At 35.2% G+C, this 20,780-nt stretch overlaps 1 protein-coding gene across 3 annotated transcripts in view; it reads right to left on the bottom strand.

Moving 5' to 3' along the window:
* The window catches only part of OPCML (opioid binding protein/cell adhesion molecule like), a 1,459,533-nt gene that overhangs the window by 593,438 nt on the left and 845,315 nt on the right, over positions 1-20,780 (bottom strand). The window lies entirely within an intron of this gene.

Raw genomic sequence — 20,780 nt, 5'->3', positions numbered from 1 at the left:
GGATAGAGAGGATGTCAGAGATAGGAATAAAAAGGATATCCCATAAAGTCAAAGAAGAGAGGGAAAGTAAGGACATGGGTCTAGCTTTATAAAAGCTTTATAAATAGATAGACTAGGTAGTTGCTTGTTTATTATAACTGACTGTTATAAATGAAACAAGCTGTCCCTTACCCAGATCCCTTGAAGTGACTAAAATGTAGCCAATGGTTTAATTCATTTTCAGTTTAGGCATTGTCTCCTGTTATGATGATAATGTCCATGAGAATAGACATATTAAGCTTTTATATTCTTGGAGTTAATTAATTTAATGCATCCTTTAAAATCTGACAAGGTAGGGGGAACATGGAAGAGATAATTTCAAGTCATAGGTCCTTGTGGGGAAGAGTAGGTAAGAAGTGTGAGAAGAGTAGGGGAATCCCATGAAGAAAGCATGGGACTGCATAGGAAATAAACATAGCATGCTGAGGATAGCAGGCCTCCTAACAAAAAGAAACAAGCAATAGAAATCTAAAAATTCATTCAGTTTCTTTTAATGCTTTGATGAGAAGTATTACAGCAAAGAGGTGGACAGAACACCAGACTAAGAACAAAACTGGACTATGGTTTGGGATAGACTCTTGACACTGTGGCTTTGAATCTGTGTCCACCTCTCTAAAGATCTGTTTTTTCATTTTATCTGATAAATTGGAAATAATATTACCCATGAAATAATCAGGATAGGTTTGGTATGAAGATTTCCAGAAAAACCATCACTTGAGGATATATCAAGGAGAGAGATTTGATCAGTTATATTGATAACAAATACCACTTTCTACATGAAATCTTTCCTTATTTCCCCAACTAATAGTGTTTTCCTCTTCCCCAAATTACCCTATCTGAATTTTTGTCTCTATTGTGTGGGTATTTTTCTCCTCCTATAGAACATAAGCATCTTGACAGCAGGGATTGAATCACTTTTTTGTTGTTGTATCCCCAGTGACTAACACTATACTTTACTTTTTAAAATGCTGATTGATTGCTTAAAAAGATTGCAGTTAGATATCTAAATGTTACATTAGGAAAATATCTAAAAATAAAAAAGATCTCTAAAAACATTACATAGAACTTTTATGGAAAAAATGGATAAGAGTCACATAAAATTTTAAAGTGAGATTTGGTTGTTAATTCCACCAAGTAAAAATGTATCCACACTGCAAGATCACAAATCCATCAATGTGTTTTCAAAGGTAACATGTTATAGCCATTGAATTGTTGTTATTATTATTATGTTGGGAAAAAAACCACAATTGTCCTTTGGTTAGGCATGTTAGGATCCTTGATTAGGTTCTGAAATTTCAGGATTCTATATGCAGTTTCTAATATAATAGGTTGCTACATGTTAGATCAAAGACTATGTATCTAGGTAAACCCACTCATTTTACAGAATAAGAAACTGAGGCACAAGAGGTATAATGCCTTATCCAAAGTTACACAGGACATCAAAAGAATCAGGATTTAAGTTAAGGTTTTATGACTCCAAATTTCGTACTCCTTTCTCTACTCCCTTTAACTGTGTAGCCACTTAAATTTTCCAAATCATATTTATATACTAATTTCATTATAATTATGAATGGATGGAATTTTTCTCCATTATAGATGAAGAAAAATAGATACAAAAGAGAAAATTTCAAAGCCTTCTTACTCTAGGTTTATCAGTCTAGTTATTATCACTTTGTCATTAAGCCAAATATAAGGGCAGAATGTTTAATTTTATTACTTTTTTTTGGTTGGAAACTTCCTTCTCCCCAATCAATCACAACGCTATTAGGATTTATGTCTGCCAGTTTGTGATAGAGATGATCTCAATTGTAATTTTGGCATTTTCCTTACATCACAGAATTTGAATGGGGACAATGTGGTACAGTGAAGAGTGTTGAATATAGAATTGAAGGTTGTGGTTAAAATTATAGCTCTAGCTCTGGATTTGTATGCCCTTGTGCAAGTGATATTAATTCTGTGAATGTCAGTTCTGCCTCTGTGAAGAAAGACAATGTCTAAGATCTCTACCAACTCTTAGATTATTATCCTATGATCTCCTTTTCTAATGCCTACAAACATACACATGTATCTATCATCCTTTAAAAAAACCTTCATTTGATCCTTCTATCCATGTTAATTATCATTCAATATCTCTTCTGCCCTTTGAGGCTAAACTCCTTGAAAATATCATCTATAATAGAGTCCTCTACTTTTCTTCTCATTCTCTTCCTAGCTCCTTACAATCCCCTTTCTGATGTCATCATTCCATCGAAAAAGCTCTTTGCAAAATTAAATGTCTTAATTGCCAAATCTAATGGTCTTTCCTCAATTTTCATTCTCCTCAAACTCTCTACAGCCTTCTACACTGTTGACTACCATCTTCTCCTTGATACTCTTTTCTCTCTAGATTTTTGAGAAACCACTTTCCTGGTCCTCCTCCTACCTATCAAACTGCTCTTCCTCAGTCTCCTTTGTTAGGTACTCATTGAACAACATCCATTAACTTTGGGTTTCCCACAGAGTTCTGTCCCAGGCCCCCTTCCCTTCTCCTTTATTTAATAATTTCATCAGCTCCCATGGATTTAATTGCCATCTCTTTGCTTATGATTATCAAATCTACTTTTTCCGCCTCAATCTCTTTTCGTACTTCTAATGTTGCACCTACCTTTCAGAAAATTTGAAATGGATGTCCAGTGGACATCTTAAACTCAAAATGTCCAAACTGGAATTCATTTCTGCTCCTAAATCCTATTTCTGCAGAGGGCAATAAAATCTTCCCAATCCCTTTAGCTTGAAACCTAACAGGCATCCTCAACACTTCACTGTCTCTCACCTCTCACATCTAACCTATTGCCAAAGCCTGTCCACTTCACCTTTGCAACATCTTTTGCATATGGCTCATTTTCTCTTCTGAGACTATCATCCATGAATTCCAGACCTTTATTATCTCCCACCTGGATTATTATAATATCCTTCCAGTGAGTTTTTCGACCTCAAGTCTCTCCTGACTCCAATCCATGAGTTATTCAGTCACTAAGTGATTTTCTCTAAGACACAGTTCCAAGTCAATAAACTCCAATGGCTTTCTGTCACCTCCAGAGCCAAATACAAAATTCTCTTTTTGGTGTTTGAAGCTATTTACAGCCTAGCCACCTCCTAATTTCAGTCTTCTTTCATAGTACTCTCACTTGCATATTTTTCAGTCTCCAAAAACAAGATGTTCCCTCTCTCACCTCTGCATCTTTTTCTCTGACTCTCCCTCAAACCAGGAGCACTGTACTCCTTATCTCTGCCTTCTGGCTTTCTTTAAGACCCAGATAAAATCCTACTTTCTCCGGAAAGCTAACCTAACCTAAGCTAACCTAGGCTCTTTTATTCTATTTTACCTAACCTCTTTCATTCCAATTGTTTCTCTTTATTAATCACTCCCTATTTCTCTTTTATGCTGTTAATTTACATGTTGTCTCTTCTATTAGATTATGAGATTCTTGAAGACAGGGGTGTTTTTTTTTCTTCTCTTTTGGATCTCCAGTACTTAATAGAATTCCTTACCAGGTATTGTTAATGTTCAGTCATTTGGCCATGTGTAATTCTTTATGACCCCGTGGATTGTAGCACACAAATACTGCTCATAAGAGTTTTGTTGGCAAAGATTCTGGAGTGGTTTACCTTTTCCTTCTTTTGTGGATTAAGGCAAACAGAGATTAAGTGACTTGCCAGAAATCATACAACTAGTAAATTTGAATTCAGCTCTCCCTGACTCCAGGGTCACTGCTCTATCCCCTGGGTCCTCTAGTTGCCTCATAGTAGGCACTTAATAAATGTTTATTGATTGAATATCTGTGAGTATTGAACAACATTTGATCTTAGGATACACCTTTATTTCTTTCCTAAGGAAAAATGTTTGTTCAGTGCTCACAGATTTTGAACCCAGACTGGTTTATCTCTCTCTAGATTTCCTAGTAGCTCTACCTCTCCCTGGGAGGTTACTATATTAATGGTGAATTTAAGATTTCCCAAGTCAGTTCCGAACTCCTAAATTCATTGACAGATCTTAATAAGATATTTATCTACCTTAGTGTCTTCAGTAACTGGTATTATAGGCCTGAGTCACAACACCTTGCTACTTCACCTTTTGAATATGTTGAACTTAATAGCAACAACAGAAAATATGGCTTGTAGTCTACCTGAGAGGTTCACAAATCTTTTTGCGTTATGGATTGCTTTGAGGGTCTGAAGATCCTCAAAAATTTCTCAGAATAATGTTTTTAAATAAACTGAAGAAAATGTTCAGCTTTAGTTAGAGATAAAGGGAAATTAATACACACACACACACACACACACACACACACACACACACATATATATATATATATATATATATTTCCATCATAAAAGTTCATGGTTCCTGAAACTTATTCATGGACTTCTGTGGAACTCCAGATTATGAAACCCTCAAATAGGCCAAGTGACCTGATTAGGAGTTAATGGAATTTCAAAGATTAGAGTTCTCCAAAAAAAGTACCCCTATCTGTTATCCTTGAAATTCTAATATAGAGAGTGTCTTGATGATGGGCCCTAAGCAAGGAGAAACAGGTCTCCCAGCTGTATCCCAAAGGCATCTGCACCAGCTCCCCACTACACACAAATCCCACTCCCTCATATACTAGTTTATTTCCAGAATAAAAAAAAAACTCTTCCTCCAGGGTTGGAGGATAGCCTTTATTAAAGAGATAGGAAAACCTCACAGAGCTTGCCCGAGAGCTTGCCTTAGCTTATGGTCTCTCTTCTCATCTAGGGCAATTTTTTTTCTTTTTTTAGGGGAATGGAATGCAAGGATGCACATCCTGACTGATTCCAATTGCCTTGACTGTGCAGAGGAAGAGAATCAATTTCTAAGTTAACTGGGTCCCAAACCATATACAGCTGTATAGATTAAATTCACCACCCTGAAATAAATTCTACAATGATTAAGAAACCTGTGCAGACTGCAGAGCACAAAGACTTCTTTCACCCTGAAACTACTAAGCTATCTTCTAGGGTTGAATCAGTATTCTGCAGAAATGATTTATTAGGACAGATTACAGCATTAGGGAATTTAAAAAGGGCTTTAGTGATCATATAATCTAGCAGTTCTCAAATTTTGGATCTCAAGATCCCTTTGTACTGTTAAAAATTATTGAAGAGTTTCCTCCTCCAGGAGCTCTTATGTAAGTTATATCTATAGATATCTGCTTTATTAGAAATTTAAACATCTGCATATTGGTAGGAAAATTTATTTTTTTTTAATTTCAGAAATCCCTAGGGTCCCTAGCCCAAACTTTAAGAAACATTTATTTAATTTAGTCTCATCATTTTATATAGAAACTGGGGGATAAGGGTGAGGGAGATGAAAGTTAAAGAAAGAAAGTGAGGCATGAAAGGTAAGATCTGGGTAAATTGAGAGTTAAGCCCCAACTAGAATAAAGCTATCTATTGATACAGACTTTATTTCTGGGATTCCCATAATTGTTCCTGAAGTTTTTTGACCCTAATGTACAAAAAGGAAACAAACATAACCCAAAATCCAAGCAGAAAAGACCACATAAATTTCAAAGTTTGATTCAGATAAGTGACTCAAGACCTGATTTTAGTCTTATTTGTCTTTTCCACTGATTCTTTACTAAAAGGAACAACAAATGACAAGACCTTTTTCTTCAAAAAAGTATTCTTAAGTCTTTTAGTAGGGGTAAAATATAATAACCTTATTAAATTACCTTCTCTGTTGAAATGGGTAATGGAACAGGCAAGTTCCCAGAAGACCTTGCTTAACGAGAAGATCCATAGCCAAATCTATTTTATCCATTTCCATAGGTAGTTTTGACAAGAATAAAACTTTGGCATTTAAAACCCTAAAAGGAAAAGATCTATTTGTCTAAAAGAGTGGAGCCTGAAGGAAAGCTAAAATCTGAGTTGTAGCATAAGCATTCAAGTATACAGAATATATAGCTCACCAAGGATAAGTTAAAATAAGCAATCATTTTGGTTGAATGTGAGTTCATTCCCACAATCTTTATTCCCATAATTTTGTCCATCCCAACCAAATATGGTAAATTTGAAAAAGTATGTTTTCTTTGGTAGTTATTACTTGACAAAAACTTTTCAGTTTAATGTTTAAGAAATTATCACACAGAGGGTACTCAATATATACTTCTTAAATGAATTAATGAATTCAAACTATGCTTGCTTATTTTCCAAAATATTGTCATTGAGAAAAGGGGGGCACGTTTGAATCAGTGTTGTTATTTGTCCTTTGTTCTCAAAGAAAACCAATGACATAACAAGGGTGAAATGTCTATGGGGATGGAGTGACTGTCTATGAAGAAAGATACAAGTAGAGAGGAAAGGGATTATATTTTTAAGACATACAGTTAATTGGTTTAAAAAAACTAGTCAACTTTAGCTAAATCTTAACATTTATTTAACTCTTATCTCTAGGTGAAAGATTCCTTTTCTTGCTTTAGTTAGATAGAAAGTTAATATTAAACTACTATACTACTAAATTGGAGCATTTTAAGTGAAATGCTAATCATAGTCTTCTGTCTTAACAACCACTTCTAGTCCATATATTTTCCAAGATTGTAATTTGATTGATTTTTGCCCTGACTGTGAAAAAGAAACCAAAAAACCAGAAAGAACTGACCCTGAAGTCAGTGGTCATCTGGACACTGCAATTTTTCAAAATCATAGCATTCAAGGAATAAATATATTTTTTAACTTTATGACCCTTCTTGTTTGGAAGAACCACATGCTTTGACTTCATTTTGGCTTACTTTTTCTTCATAACATTTTCATTCCAGATTGTTTCTGATTTATAGATCACCTAGTCTAATAAAAATGATAGTAATGATAATAGCTAAAAGTTATGTCTAAAACAAATAATTTCCTCCATGCATAACAATAGAGCTGCCTCATTTGGACTCTCACAATACCTTGCAGTATCTATGTGTTTCATGAGAAAGCAAAAAAAAAAAGCCAAAGAAAACAATGATTATCAAGATAGATGGATCAGACTAAATATATGTATATAGACATAGACATATAGCTCTATTCTAAAGGCAATAGAGTGACCATGGAAATTAATACTCAAAATATCTGAAAGATAGCAAGGAATGATTTGAAAAGACTACTAGGAATATTTCAGTAACTATTTACCAATATGTAACAAAAGTAAACAATTACCTAAAAAGATTGGAGTCACAAAGAGTTAAGTTCAAAATCTTAATTTGGATATTTATGTCTCTGGTTGCAAATCAATTGACCCTGAACAAGTAAGTCACTTATCCTAAAAGTACTTCCATTTCCTCATTTGTCAAAAGAATATATTGCATTCATGCTTCTATGGCACATACTAAGTTCTATCTAAATTTGAGATATAATAATAGTCATCATTATTATTTTTATTATTAAGGGATTTCAGAAGTAATCTTGTCCAAGTTTATATATATATATATATATATATATATATATATGTAGTTTTAAAATATACATATAAATGATACATAGATTTAAAATAATCTCTGTAATATTGTCCCAGGCAAGTCATCATTCAGTCTCTTCTTGAAGCTCTTTTACCTGTTCTCATGAGTATTATTAAATATAGCCTGATATAATGGAAAGGGTGCCTGGCCTAAACTATACCTGAAATTGTGCTATTGAAACTGCTTGAATACAGCCTTGTAATTAAAAGGTAGAGTTTTTCCAAGCTTTCTGAAATATGCATAATGACAATGTAGATCCTAATGCAGGCAGTGTAGATACAGCCTTGGTGACAAATAGAATATGGGAGTAGTCAAGACTAAGACCAAATGGGGAACAATTATCTCCAAACACGACAATCTATAATTATGATGAGGAGCAAAAACTATCCATGGATGATTACAGAATTGGAGTCCATTTGGGTCTTTCTTTTATTGTAAAAGACCCTCATAGATAATGTAGAAGGAAATGATAGGTCATCTAGCCTCTGACAGCATTTTATCCAGTTGAGCAGTAAATGTTTCTACCACTTCCTGAGAGAAGCAATTCCACAATGTAATGGATATTGCCAGGAATCTGCTTTTCCCCGGATGGTCAGCTGATATTTTCCTTATTTCAGCTTTATCCTATTACTCTACAAAATTTCATTTCCTAGAATCACCCATCTTTGCAGACAGACACACCTATTTCATTCTTTGTGCTCTGGTAATGAAAAAGACAGCAACTACAAATCACAGAAACAACAACAATAATCACATAGGTTCAAGGGTTTTGGAGGGGGGAGATTTCAAAGTTTTTTTTTTTAACATAGGTGATCTATTTTGGGTCTTACACACAGCCCTGTATGGTATGTAGAACAAGTATTAGCCCTCATTTAACAGATAATAATTCCTCATATTTATATAGAGCTTTCTTCACATTACAATTCCCAAATCTTTGGGCCCAGTTTTACTCTGCACAATTTTTTTTGTGCCTCAGACATGTTCTCTTAAACTTTTCTGCACTTGTCTTTCCCCATATCTAGAACCACCTCTGACAACAATCTTTTAGTGACCTAGATATCTCCCTCCCTACCTTGGGGAGGAGAGGAAAGGATATATCAGACCTACCCAGAGGTGAATCTGGTCTTTCCCTATAAAACACCTGAGCTATTCAGACTTCTAGCCCTTTTCTCTTCCTTTCCTAATTTGGTTTAATGGGGGTGGGAGGAGCCAGTTGTCCTAGTTTAAATGTGTCGAGACTGGCCCTAATGTGGGAGTGAGAAGGCTGCCCTTTTCTTATATTTGTGCTTCCTCTTCTGTGCATCCTTTTTGTATATTCAGTGATAGATAAAAATAGCTACAAAGATAGACTCAAAGGGGATCTGGAGGAAAGCAACAAACATTTATAAGTGCTTAATATTTCCAGGCACTGTGCTAAGAGCTTTGCAAATTATTATCTCCTTTAATCTTCACATCAATCTAGAGAGCCAGGTGCTATCCTATTCCCCATTTAATAGTTGAAGAAACTGAGGCAGAATATAAATGATTTGCCCAGATCATCCAACTAATAAGAGACTGAAGTATTCTTGACTCCAGGTCCAGTGTTCTATTCATTTGGATTCCTGTATAAATACATAGATAGATCATGTATTCCTTATTTATTACTTGCCAGGTATTGTGTTAAGTCTTCGTCTTCAAAAAACAATTTTAATGGACTAAGAAAAAATATAGAAAGATGCTGGAAGAGGGGACACAAGGCTGTATAGAGTGTATATCAGAACTTCTTAAATTTTCCACTCGTGACCCCTTTTTGCCCAAGTAACATTTATGCGATCCCAGGTACTTCATTATGTAAGAATACAAATCAAACATTTACTGATGATAAATCATAATTTAACAACCATCACATTCAGTTACATGACCCCATGTGGGATCACAACTCAAAGTTTAAGAAACATTGGTGGAGATCAGGCACATAAATGGTAGCAAAGCCTGGGTCTGAGTGAGATAAACAAAAACTGCTATATCAGAACAGAGGACCCCAGAGGTGGAGTCCAAGTTTCCTGTGCAAAGGAAAAAGATGAAATGGTATAAATAGAGGTGACATGGCACAGAATGATCCAGGAAGTTAAGCCGCCATAGGGCTGACTCTTAAATACACCAAATAAAAGATTCTATTTCTTAAGAGTGAGGAAGCATGATGGAGTGCATAGAGCCAAGTCACTTTATCTCTCCATTTATCAGACAACTCACTAAATCTAAAAATGGTATAATAGCAGCTGATCTACCACTTTGGTAATGACAGGATGGCAGAAGACTTTCTTTAGGGCAGTTTTTTATTCTAATAAAATGAGAAGTCTAAATCTAAATTCTAAATGCAAATTTCCAAATTGAGTGGCCTTTCTTAATATTCTGAAAAGTCCTAGGGATAGATGCTAACACCTAGCAATATTATCAGTCATTTAGTCAATAAGCATTTATTAAAAGTGTCTACTATGTGCCAGCTACACACTGTGAGTGCTGTAATGGGAGTATTTACTAGAATCCCCATTTTACAGATGAGAACAATGATATTAAGAAAAGTAACATGACTTGCCACAAGTGGAAGCTAATATGTGTTGGAATCAAAATTCCTCTCCTTAGCTCACATCTTTGTCTTATACAAAGGATGACACTGAGTCAGAGATAAGGTACAAAAATGTTAGCTAAATTGTTAAATTCATTTATATAATGAGCAGCAGAGCCAGAGCTTTTACCCAATCAAGACAATATTCAAGGATTGCTCATTCAGTATTTATATTATTCATTCTCCAGGGTATACCTAGCACTGTGCTTTTCTTATTCACTTGGACTTCTACATTATTGATCACCTGTTTTATAGGATTTCTTTTCCAGAAGGGAGAGCAGAGTCCATCTCTTTGGATTTTGTTACTTTCACTCATTCATAAACATTTATTAAGTGATGGGGTGGATGGCCATTAATTTTAGGTATCCCTATTCCTTATGGAATGTACAAAATAGAAAGGGAATAAAAGACAAACATAGACGATAAGATACAATTTCTATCATAATGTGCATTTTGGACATATAAACCATGGGAGAGGCTGGAGGAAGAAAAGACCAGAGAAGGTTTGGTGTAAGATGTGACATTTGAATTGGGCTTTGGTCCTTAACAGAGGGATAGAAATTCATCCTGGGAATGTGGGATGAGTGGGAAAAGAGGAGGGAAGATTTATTTCAGGCATCTGAGAGACAACAAAAGCAAAGATAGGGAAGTTAAGAGTTAGTGAAAGTTGTAGCCTCAGGTAAGTAAGTAGGCAAGTTTTGGTAGCTCATTAAATGAATGAGAAGGGGACCTTTTAAGAGGAGATGAGACTGGAAAGATAAATGATGTCAAGTTGTGAAGAGCCTCGAAGACCAGAATAGAGTTGTTTTTCAGTAGTTTCAGTCATGTGTGGCTGACTCTTCATGACCCCATTTGGAGTTTTTTTTGGTACAGAAATTGCCATTTCCTTCTCCAGCTTATTTTACAGATAAGAAAATTGAGCCAAAGAGGTGAAGGGACCTGCCCAGGATCATACAACTAATAAGTGTCTGATTCAAGAAGAGGAGTCTTGCTGATTCCAGGTTCCCTCCACTGTTTCACCTGTTGTGATTTTAATTCAGTGGGCAAAGGGAGTCCCTGAAGATTTTTGAGTATGAGTTATAGAAAAAAATCTGAGAAAGAAGAAAATTAATCTGATTTCATTATAAAATAACAATTAACCTTCCTACCTGTTTATCTATCTCAACAGAGAGAAAGCATAAGATAGAGAAGTCAAGATTGTGGATAATCAAAAAGGCATTTCCATCTGGCTTTGGAATGTATACTTACTTTTTTCCTCAATGGATTGAGGTTTTTAATTCTGTTTGAGTTTGACTAATATTTAAAATTATTTTGCATTTCTTGACCATGAATTGAAGGTAGAATATGACAGACAAAACATTCCTGTTGAAAGCAAACAGATTAAAATGGTTTCTGTAGGTAAATTCTCATCCTTCATACAAAAAGGAGCCCAACTACTTTCTATTGTTGGGAATTCTTGAGGCTGGAAAGGTAGAGAGGCACAGAATGAATGAGATAGATGAAATGATTATAAAGGTCATATCCAGTCTCCTTACTCAATGAGTGAAAAAGTGCCCTTCCTCACAGAAGGGCTGTGAGATGTTTTTTAATTGCCATTTGACATCTTGATGGGTAGAGTACCTTAACCTTTGTTGTCAGGTGTAGGCAGGGAAGAGTGCATTGTTGAATAAAGTGATAACATTTCCCTGCTGCCTCAGACAATAAGAGGCAATAGTCAGTATGGAGCTGAGAAAAAGGAGAGATGTTCTAGTGACTACAGATTAGGTAGTATAACAACCTGACCAGGAAAAATACTAGGAATTTTTGTCAAGGATAAAATCAAATAGTCCTTTTGCTTTGGGGTTTGAGGTGGATGATGGAAAGTTAAATACTTTATCAGCCAAGGTTCAGTAAAAGTAGATTGTCCAACAAATTCAATTGATTTCTTTGTGGAAGTTGTTGAAAATAAAGAAAGGCAGTGAATTTATTCTAATCTCCATATGTTTTAGTCTGGGTTTGGGAGAAGAGAGTGAGGGATCAAGAATGAGAGAGAGTGAAGTAGAAAGAAGGGGGAGAGAGGAGAAAAGGAAGAGGAAGACAGGAAAAGAAGAGAGAAAAGGAGGAGGAAGAGAGACAGAGAGAAGAGAGAGATAAATAGAGAGAGAGAAAGAAAGAGAGAGAGAGAGAGAGAGAGAGAGGGAGAGAGAGAGAGAGAGAGAGAGAGAGAGAGAGAGGGAGAGAGAGAGAGAGAGAGAGAGAGAGAGAGAGAGAGAGAGAGAGAAAGAATATATCATTAATTTAGGCAGAAAGAGTGCCTTTCACCTCATTTGTGGATGCTGCATACAAGGAGTCAGGACTCCTGGGTTTTCTGCCTGGCCCCTCACCCTAAATTCCTCAGAAAACTAGATCCACCTGCTTGGATAGTATTATAATACATGCAGTACTTCACCTATGTGTCATGATGTTTGATTCAATAATGTTAGTAAAGCATTTCTAGTTCTTTAAATGAAAAGTCTTATAAAAGTGCAAAACAGTGTTATTATGTAGGTTAATGACCCGGCTGTTGGCAGGCAAAGTGAAGAGGGTCATGGAAAATGGCACTGAATCTGCATGCAGAGAAGGGACAAAGGACTTCTCTGGGGGCTCTGTGTTCAGACCAATCCTATTTATTAATAATAAGCATGGTAATACTTTGTACTCTCAGAGTGCCTTTCAATCAAAGTACTTTGCTAACATTAACTTATTGAATCTCCCTACTTCTGTGGGAGGCAGCTAGGTGTTAAATGTCATTAAGGCCAATTTCACAACTGGAGAAACTGAGGCACCAAGAGGTTAAATGACTTTTCTCAATTTCACTTAATCTGGCAATAAAGCTGTGACTAGAAGAGGAGGAGGGAAATTACTGGCTTCCACACATTTCTTTTAACAGTGAAATAATCCCCTTTTTTTTCTAAGAACTCCTCTAATCCTTCTCATTAGAGTAAATGTACTATATACTAAATGTCCTGGGAATAGAAGATTTAGGGAGAGAATGAAATATGAAGATGCATAATCAGAGAATTTGGATCCTATACCAGATTAAATCATGGACTGGTAGTGTTGTGAAAGATAATTAATCTTTTATACTTTGGTTTCCTTATCTTTTGAATTAGAATAAAATAATTCCTCATATTTATATGATACTTTAAGATTTGCAGAACACCTTATTAAAGAAACCTTGTGAGGTGGATCTTGGAAATTCCATTATACCCATTTTACAGAGAAGAAAAGTATAGCACAGAAAAAAATGAAATGTCTCTTTTCTTCATAGCTATAATTCTTGTCCATTCCTTCATAGGAATGTTGTGCAGATAACTGAGATGAGAAATGATAAATGTAGTGACATTAGTCAAAGGGAAGCTGAAGATCTAAAAAATACATTGAAACTATGAGGAGATGAATTACCTTCTTGTTTCAAACTACTCTTTTATTCACTTCTGTCCAGTATCTTCAATATCCTTCTTTTTCTCTTAATCCATCTTTTTTGTTTGAAATATTCAGAGGTTTCTATCATCTTCAAAAAAACCTTCATTTGACCCTGATGCCTTTTTTATTTTTCTTGCATGGTAGCATTTCTCATTTTCCACATTTTAAATGGATAGTCTATAACCTTTCATTGTTTTTATTCTCTCACTTCCCATTCTTTAATCCCTTGCAAATAAGATTCTAGTCCCACTACTCTGTTGAGACCACTAGTTAGAAGGTCAATGATTTCTACAAAAATATCATAGTTATTTTCCATTCTTCACTGTGCTTGATCACTTTTTTTGTTCTATATGCTACTGTTGACAATAATCTCAACATACAGTCATTCTCTTTTCTTGCTCCTCATTTATAAAGGAAATGGTAACTATGTAAATATCTTTATGAACCTGTAGCCTATGTCATTTCTTAAAAACTGGAGCAAATAGCAAAATGACTTTACTTCCAGACTGGATCAATATGCAATCAGATATGGCAAGTGGAAACATGGAATTGGATTTGAATAATGAGCTCACAGGTTGATTGTTGATATCTTAGGACCAATATCTGCCAAGATCATAAACGTATAAGTTAAGCTGGGGTTTTTTGTTTGTTTGTTTAATTTTTCCTCTAATAGGTACAAACAAAAAAAACTGTTTCTAAGATGTGATTGGTTCAGTAGTCAAGGCTCAAGCCATTATTACTATAATTTCTGGACATAAGGACATAAAAGTGACCAATCTAAGAGGATCCGGTGCTCTTCAGACTTGGTAGATATCTCATAGTCACTTGTGTCACTGTACTACATTCTGTTTATCAGATAAAAGGGAGAAGGGCTTTATCTAAAGGAGTGTGTATCACTCTTAAGGACTTTCCATGCCATAGCTAAGTAAACCTTTTGTTAATTGTTAAAAGATATAGACATTTCTCATTTCATTACAGCACTGAACAACTCAAGTGGCTTGAATCAGGTCTGGCTTGTAACATGTAGGATTCGTGTTCCCAAATACATCTGAAAGAGAAAGAAAGGGGCACAGAGGAAAGCACTATTTCTTTCTGTTGCTATTAGATTTGAGGTTTTCAGGTAGTGCTGCATGTTCACAACCTCTGAGAGTGTGTTTCAGTACTAGGGTTTGAGAGGCAGACAAATACCCAGAAAACTTGTAGAGATGAGAGCAGAATTCTCTTTTCCTGTGCTGACCATTAAAATCACCAAAGCTTCCACAGCACTCTCAAATCTCTGCCCAGACAATCAATTATGAAGGAGAACTGTGAAAAGAACAGTGACAGGTTAAGACCTAAAGGAGCCCAGATCCATTACAAATATTATAATCAAAGTATAAAATTAAACTAATCACCTATACGCAATTCACAAGTCTCTCTCTCTTTCTCTCTGTGTCTCTGTCTCTCTGTTTCTCTCTGTGTGTCTTTTTCTGTCTCTCTGTCTCTGTCTCTGTCTCTCTGTGTTTCTGTCTCTCTGTCTGTCTCTGTCTCTTTCTTTCTGTCTTTCTCTGTCTCTCTGTTTGTCTGTCTGTCTCTGTCTCTCTGTTTCTCTCTGTGTGTTTCTTTGTCTCTGTCTCTCTTTGTCTCTCTCTGTCTCCCTGTCTCTGTCTCTCTGTCTCTCTGTTTCTCTATCTCTCTATGTCTCTCTGTATCTCTCTCTTTCTCTTTGTGTCTCTGTCTCTCTCTATTTTTCTTTTTGTGTCTCTATGTCTCTCTCTCTCTCTCTCTCTCTCTCTCTCTCTCTCCTCTCTCTCTCTCTCTCTCTCTCTCTCTCTCTCTCTCTCTCACACACACACACACACACACACACACACACACACTCCTGTGAAAACAGATTGGTGAAAAGCCAAGACGGACAGAATACAATTACCTAGAGAGTACAGAGCAATGGCAATAGGCAGCACTAGACCAGTGCCCAATGCAGAACCAAAGCCGGAGTAGTACCTAGGCCCTAACATGGGAAAGTACTAAATCTGTATTCAAGCAGCGCAGTAATCAGGTGGATCTACCTGAACTACCCCAGGAGATAGCAAAGAGCACTATCCAGGCAGCCATGCACTCGAACTATAGTAGGAGACAGAGCCAGGTCAGTGGCAATTCAGTATAGACCCAACAGATCGTTCCTGACAATGGGAGACCAGACCAAAGCACTGCCTGAGCAGCAGCCTATGTCTGTTACAGCAAGAGCCACCACAAAATAAAGGTCCATGGTATCATGACAGCACGAGAAGGAAAAACAGATCGCATTTTATAAAAGGCTTACTTCTGGAACCTTTTTTTAACTGTGGCTTGTCAGACTCACAGCAGAATTTAGAATCAGTTCTGGCTTCAGGATATGTTGTTCTTGTTCAGGAGAACAAGAAGGCAGAGAAAGAGCCGAAGCCAAAATCTAAGTCAAACTACTAGAAGACTGAACACAAACTGAGGAATTGCTATAGAAAATAGGGTCTGCCCAAGAACTATATGAACACAATTACAAAACACTTCTCACATAAATAAAGTCAGATCTAAACAATTGGAAATGAATCAATTGCTCATGGGTAGGCTGAGCTAATATAATAAAAATGATAATTCTGACAAAATTGATCTATTTTTTCAGTGCCATATCAATAAAACCACCAAAAAAATTATTTCATAGAACTAGAAAAAATAATAACATAATTCATCTGGAAGAACAAAAGATCAAGAATATCAATGAAATTAATGAAAAAAAATGCAAAGGATGATGGCTTAAGGATTATCAAACTTACAACTATATTGTAAAGTCGCAGTCATCAAAACCATTTGGTACTGGCTAAGAAATAGCATGGTGGATCAGTGGAACAGATTAGATACACATGAGAATAATCAAAACCTAATATAATCTAGTATTTGATATACCCCCAAACCCCAACTTCTGGAATAAGAACTCACTATTTGACAAAAATTTCTAGGAAAACTGGAAAATAATATGTCAGAAACTTGGCATAGACCTACATCTCACAATCCATACCAAAATAAGGTCAAAAAGGATACATGATTTGGGTATAAAGGATGATACCATAAACAAATTAGCAGAACAAGGGATAATTTACTTTTGGCGATAATTTATCTTTGGAGAAGGGAGGATTTATGACCAAAGAAAAACTAGACAACATTATGAAAGACATAATGGGCAACTGTTTACATAAAATTTTAAAAAAAAAGGTTTTGCACAAACAAAATCAATAGAAACAAGATTAAAGGGGAAGTACAAAGCTGGGGGAAATATTTACAGCCAGTGTTTTTGATAAAAGTCTGATTTCTAAAATATATAAAGAACTGTGTCAAATTTATAAGAATACAATACATTCCTCAATTGATAAATGATCAAAGGATAGGAACAGACAATTTTCAGATGATGAAATGAAAACTGTCTATAGTCATATGAAAAAATGCTCTAAATCAATATTGATTAGACAAATACAAATTAAACAACTCTGAGATACCACCTCACATTTTTCAGATTGGCTAAGATGACAGAAAAAGATCATGATAAATATTGGAGAGGATGTGAAAAAACTGGGACACTGATGCATTGATAGTGAATTTGTGAAATAGTCCAACCATTCTGGAGAGCAATTTGGAACTTTGCCCAAAGGGCTGTAAAATTGTGCTACCCTTTGACTCAGCAGTGCCATTACTGGATCTGTATCCCAAGGAAATCTTAAAGAAGGGAAAAGGACCCACATGTGCAAAAATGTTTGCAGCAACTCTTTTTGTGGTAGGAAAGAATTGGAAAATGAGTAAATTCCCATTAATTTGGGAATGGATGAAGAAGTTATAATATATGAAGATAATCAAATATTATTTTTCTATAAAAAATGATGAACAAGCTGATTTTAGAAAGGCCTGGAAAAATTTACATGAACTGACACTGAGCAAATCAAGCAAACCAGGAATACATTGTACACAATAACAACAAGAATGTGTGATGATCAACTATGAAAGATTTGTTTCTACTCAGTGGTTCAGTGATCCAAAGCAATCCCAATAAGCTTTAAACAGAAAATGCCATCTGCATCCAGAAAAAGAACTAAAAAGGCTAAATGCAAATCAACACATGCTATGTTCAGTTCTTTTTTTTTTGTTTGTTTTTTCCTCTCTAGTGGTTTTCCTTTTTATTATGATTTTTCTCTCCAAATATGATTCATAAAGAAACATGTATTAAAAAGTTAATATACATGTATAACCAGAAAAATAAAACAATTTTTAAAAGCAGGATTTAGTCTTAGTTACCATATCCAGGACCAAGCAGTTCTTACCCATATAATCCAAATGTATAAAAGATTGTATAGTCTGATCCAAGGACAAAATTCCAATCTAGAGACTTAGGTTGGGAAATCAAAAACAGGAGAAAATGCTGAACATATCACGGAAATACCATGAAATGAGAAAAGGTCAAATGGTAAACCTAGAAGCAGAAAGAACTCCACAGCCCAGAAGAGTCTCAATAAAAGGATACTCTGGACAAAAAGCTTGTAGGAGTAGTGAAGTGAAGCAAGAAATACAAGATGTAATATTCAATAAAATGGCAGATGGGGAGGAAATCATAACAAGATGAATTCTCCTCAGATTGGCTAAGATGACAGGAAAAGATAATGCAGAATGTTGGAGGGGATGTGGGAAAATTGGGACACTAATACATTGTTCGTGGAACTGTGAACAGATCCAACCATTCTGAAGAGCAGTTTGGAATTATGCTCAAAAAGTTATCAAACTGGGAAGAAAATGGAATTTAATGGAAACCTCCCCAAAACAACAACAAAACAAAAGCATTACAAATTAGAAGGAAAACAGGAAACTGGAAATCATTTTTATAATAATTTCTCTGATAAAGGTTTCAATTCTCAAATATATAGGGAATCGAGCCAAATTTATAAAAATAAGAAACATTCCCCACTTGAGAAATGATCAAAGAATATGACACCAAATACAAGATTCAAGAGAAAAATAAAAGTAATTACCATACAATAATTAATAAGGATAAGCTATGTACATTCCTATATAGGAATGATATATGTAACTTCAAAGAACTTTCTCCTCATTAGAACATTTAGGAGTCCACATAGAGGGCATGAGTATTAATCTATTTGGTTGGGATGATCTCAAAAATAAAGAATGGAAGGATGAGAAAAAAGGATGTACTGTGAGAATTAAAAAATAAACAAAGGTGGTAGAAAACTAACTTACATTAAAGAGGTAGGTATCAAGAATATCAAGTGAATCAATGCAAAAGAGATGAAAGAATGAAGTCTCACAAGACTAGATCTGAAACTATACTATAAAGTAGTAATCATCAAAACAAACTAGTACTAGATAAGAAATGAATAGTTGATGAATGGAATAGATTAGACACAATATATAGGTATGTGACTACAAAAAACTATATTTCATAAATTCAAAGATCCTGGGTTTTGGGATAAGAACTCATTATTTGGCAAAACAACAAAAGCAAAAAAACAAATCCCCAAAAAAACTTCTGGGAAAATTAAAGGGTAGTCTGGCAGAAACTGTATTGTACTTCATACAATATGCCAGAGTAAGTGCAAAATGGATAAATTATTTAGACATGATGGGTGGTATCATAAATAAATTAGGGAAGCATGGAAAAGAATCATTTATCAAATCTATATATAAGGGCAAAATTCATAACCAAACAAGAGTGGAGAAGATTACAGAAGGTAAATGATCATTTTGATTACATTAAATTAAAAAGGCTTTGTACCGAAAACAAACAGAAAAACCTCCCCAAAACAACAAAACAAAAGCATTACAAATTAGAAGGAAAACAGGAAACTGGAAATCATTTTTATAATAATTTCTCTGATAAAGATTTCAATTCTCAAATATATAGGGAATAGAGCCAAATTTATAAAAATAAGAAGCATTCCCCATTTGAGAAATGATCAAAGAATATGAATAGGCAGTTGCTGGAAGAAATCAAAACTATCAATAGTTATGTGAAAAAAAATGTCCTAAATTAGGGAAATACAAATTTTAAAACAATGCTGAGATACTACCTCATGCCCCATTAGATGAATTAACATGATAAAAAAAAAAAAGAAAAATGATAAATACTAGAGGGGATGTGGGGAAAAAAAAAAACATAGTTATATACCATTGTACTATTAGAAGATTTGTGAACTACTTTATCCGGAAAAACAATGAAGAATTTGCTCAAAGGACTATAAAATTGTTAATAACCTTTGACCCAGAAATAACACTAGTTGGTCTGTACCCCAAAGAGATCAAAGGAAAAGGACACACAAGTACAAAAATATTTATGTTGCAATTTTTGTATGACAAAGAATTGGAAACTGATGGGAGGTCCATCAACTGAGGAATGGTTGAACTAGTTGTGGTATATGATTGTGATAGAATAATATTGTGCTGCAAAAAAATGACAAAGAGGATGTCTTTGGAACAGTCTGGTAAGACATATAAGAAGATTCAAATTAAAGTGAGCAGAACTAGGAGAACCCAGTATGCCATAAAAGCAATTTTGTAATAACAACTGTGAAATACTTAGCTACTCTGATCAATATAGTGATTTACATCTATTCCAAAAGGAATCATAATTTTTTTTAATGAGAAAATTCAGAGAGCAGAAAAATGAACTCTGAGTACAGATCGAAGCATATTTTCTTTTTCTTTCTTACCTTCCTTCCTTCCTCCCTTCTTTCTCTCCTTTCTTTTTTCCCTTCCTTTCTTCTTCCCTCCCATCTCCTTTTCTTCCTTTCTTCCTTCCCTCCTTTCCTTCTTTCCTTCCTTTATTTCTCCCTCCCATCTTCTTTTGTCCTTCCTTCTTTCATTTCTTTCTTCCTTCCTCCCTTTCTTTCTTCCTCCTCCTCCTCCTTCTTCTTCTCCTCCTGCTCTTCCTTCTCTTCTTCCTCCTCTTGTCCTCCTCCTCCTGCCTCTCCTTCTCCTCTTCCTCCTCTCTTCTTCCTTCTCTTCTTCTTGCTCCTTCTCCTTTTATTCTTTTCTACTCCTCCTCCTCTTCCTCCTTCTTCTCCTCTTTCTCTTTCTCCTCCTCCTTGTTCTTTTACTTCTCCTCCTCCTTCTGCTCCATTTCCTCCTCATATTCCTCTTGTTCCTCCTCTGCCTCTTTCTCTTTCTCCTCTTTCCTTCTCTTT

This window comes from Sarcophilus harrisii, chromosome 3 (assembly GCF_902635505.1).
Source record: "Sarcophilus harrisii chromosome 3, mSarHar1.11, whole genome shotgun sequence".
NCBI classification, from domain to species: domain Eukaryota; kingdom Metazoa; phylum Chordata; class Mammalia; order Dasyuromorphia; family Dasyuridae; genus Sarcophilus; species Sarcophilus harrisii.
The sequence above is the reverse complement of the archived record's forward strand: the minus strand, read 5'-3'. Positions and strand labels throughout refer to the sequence as shown.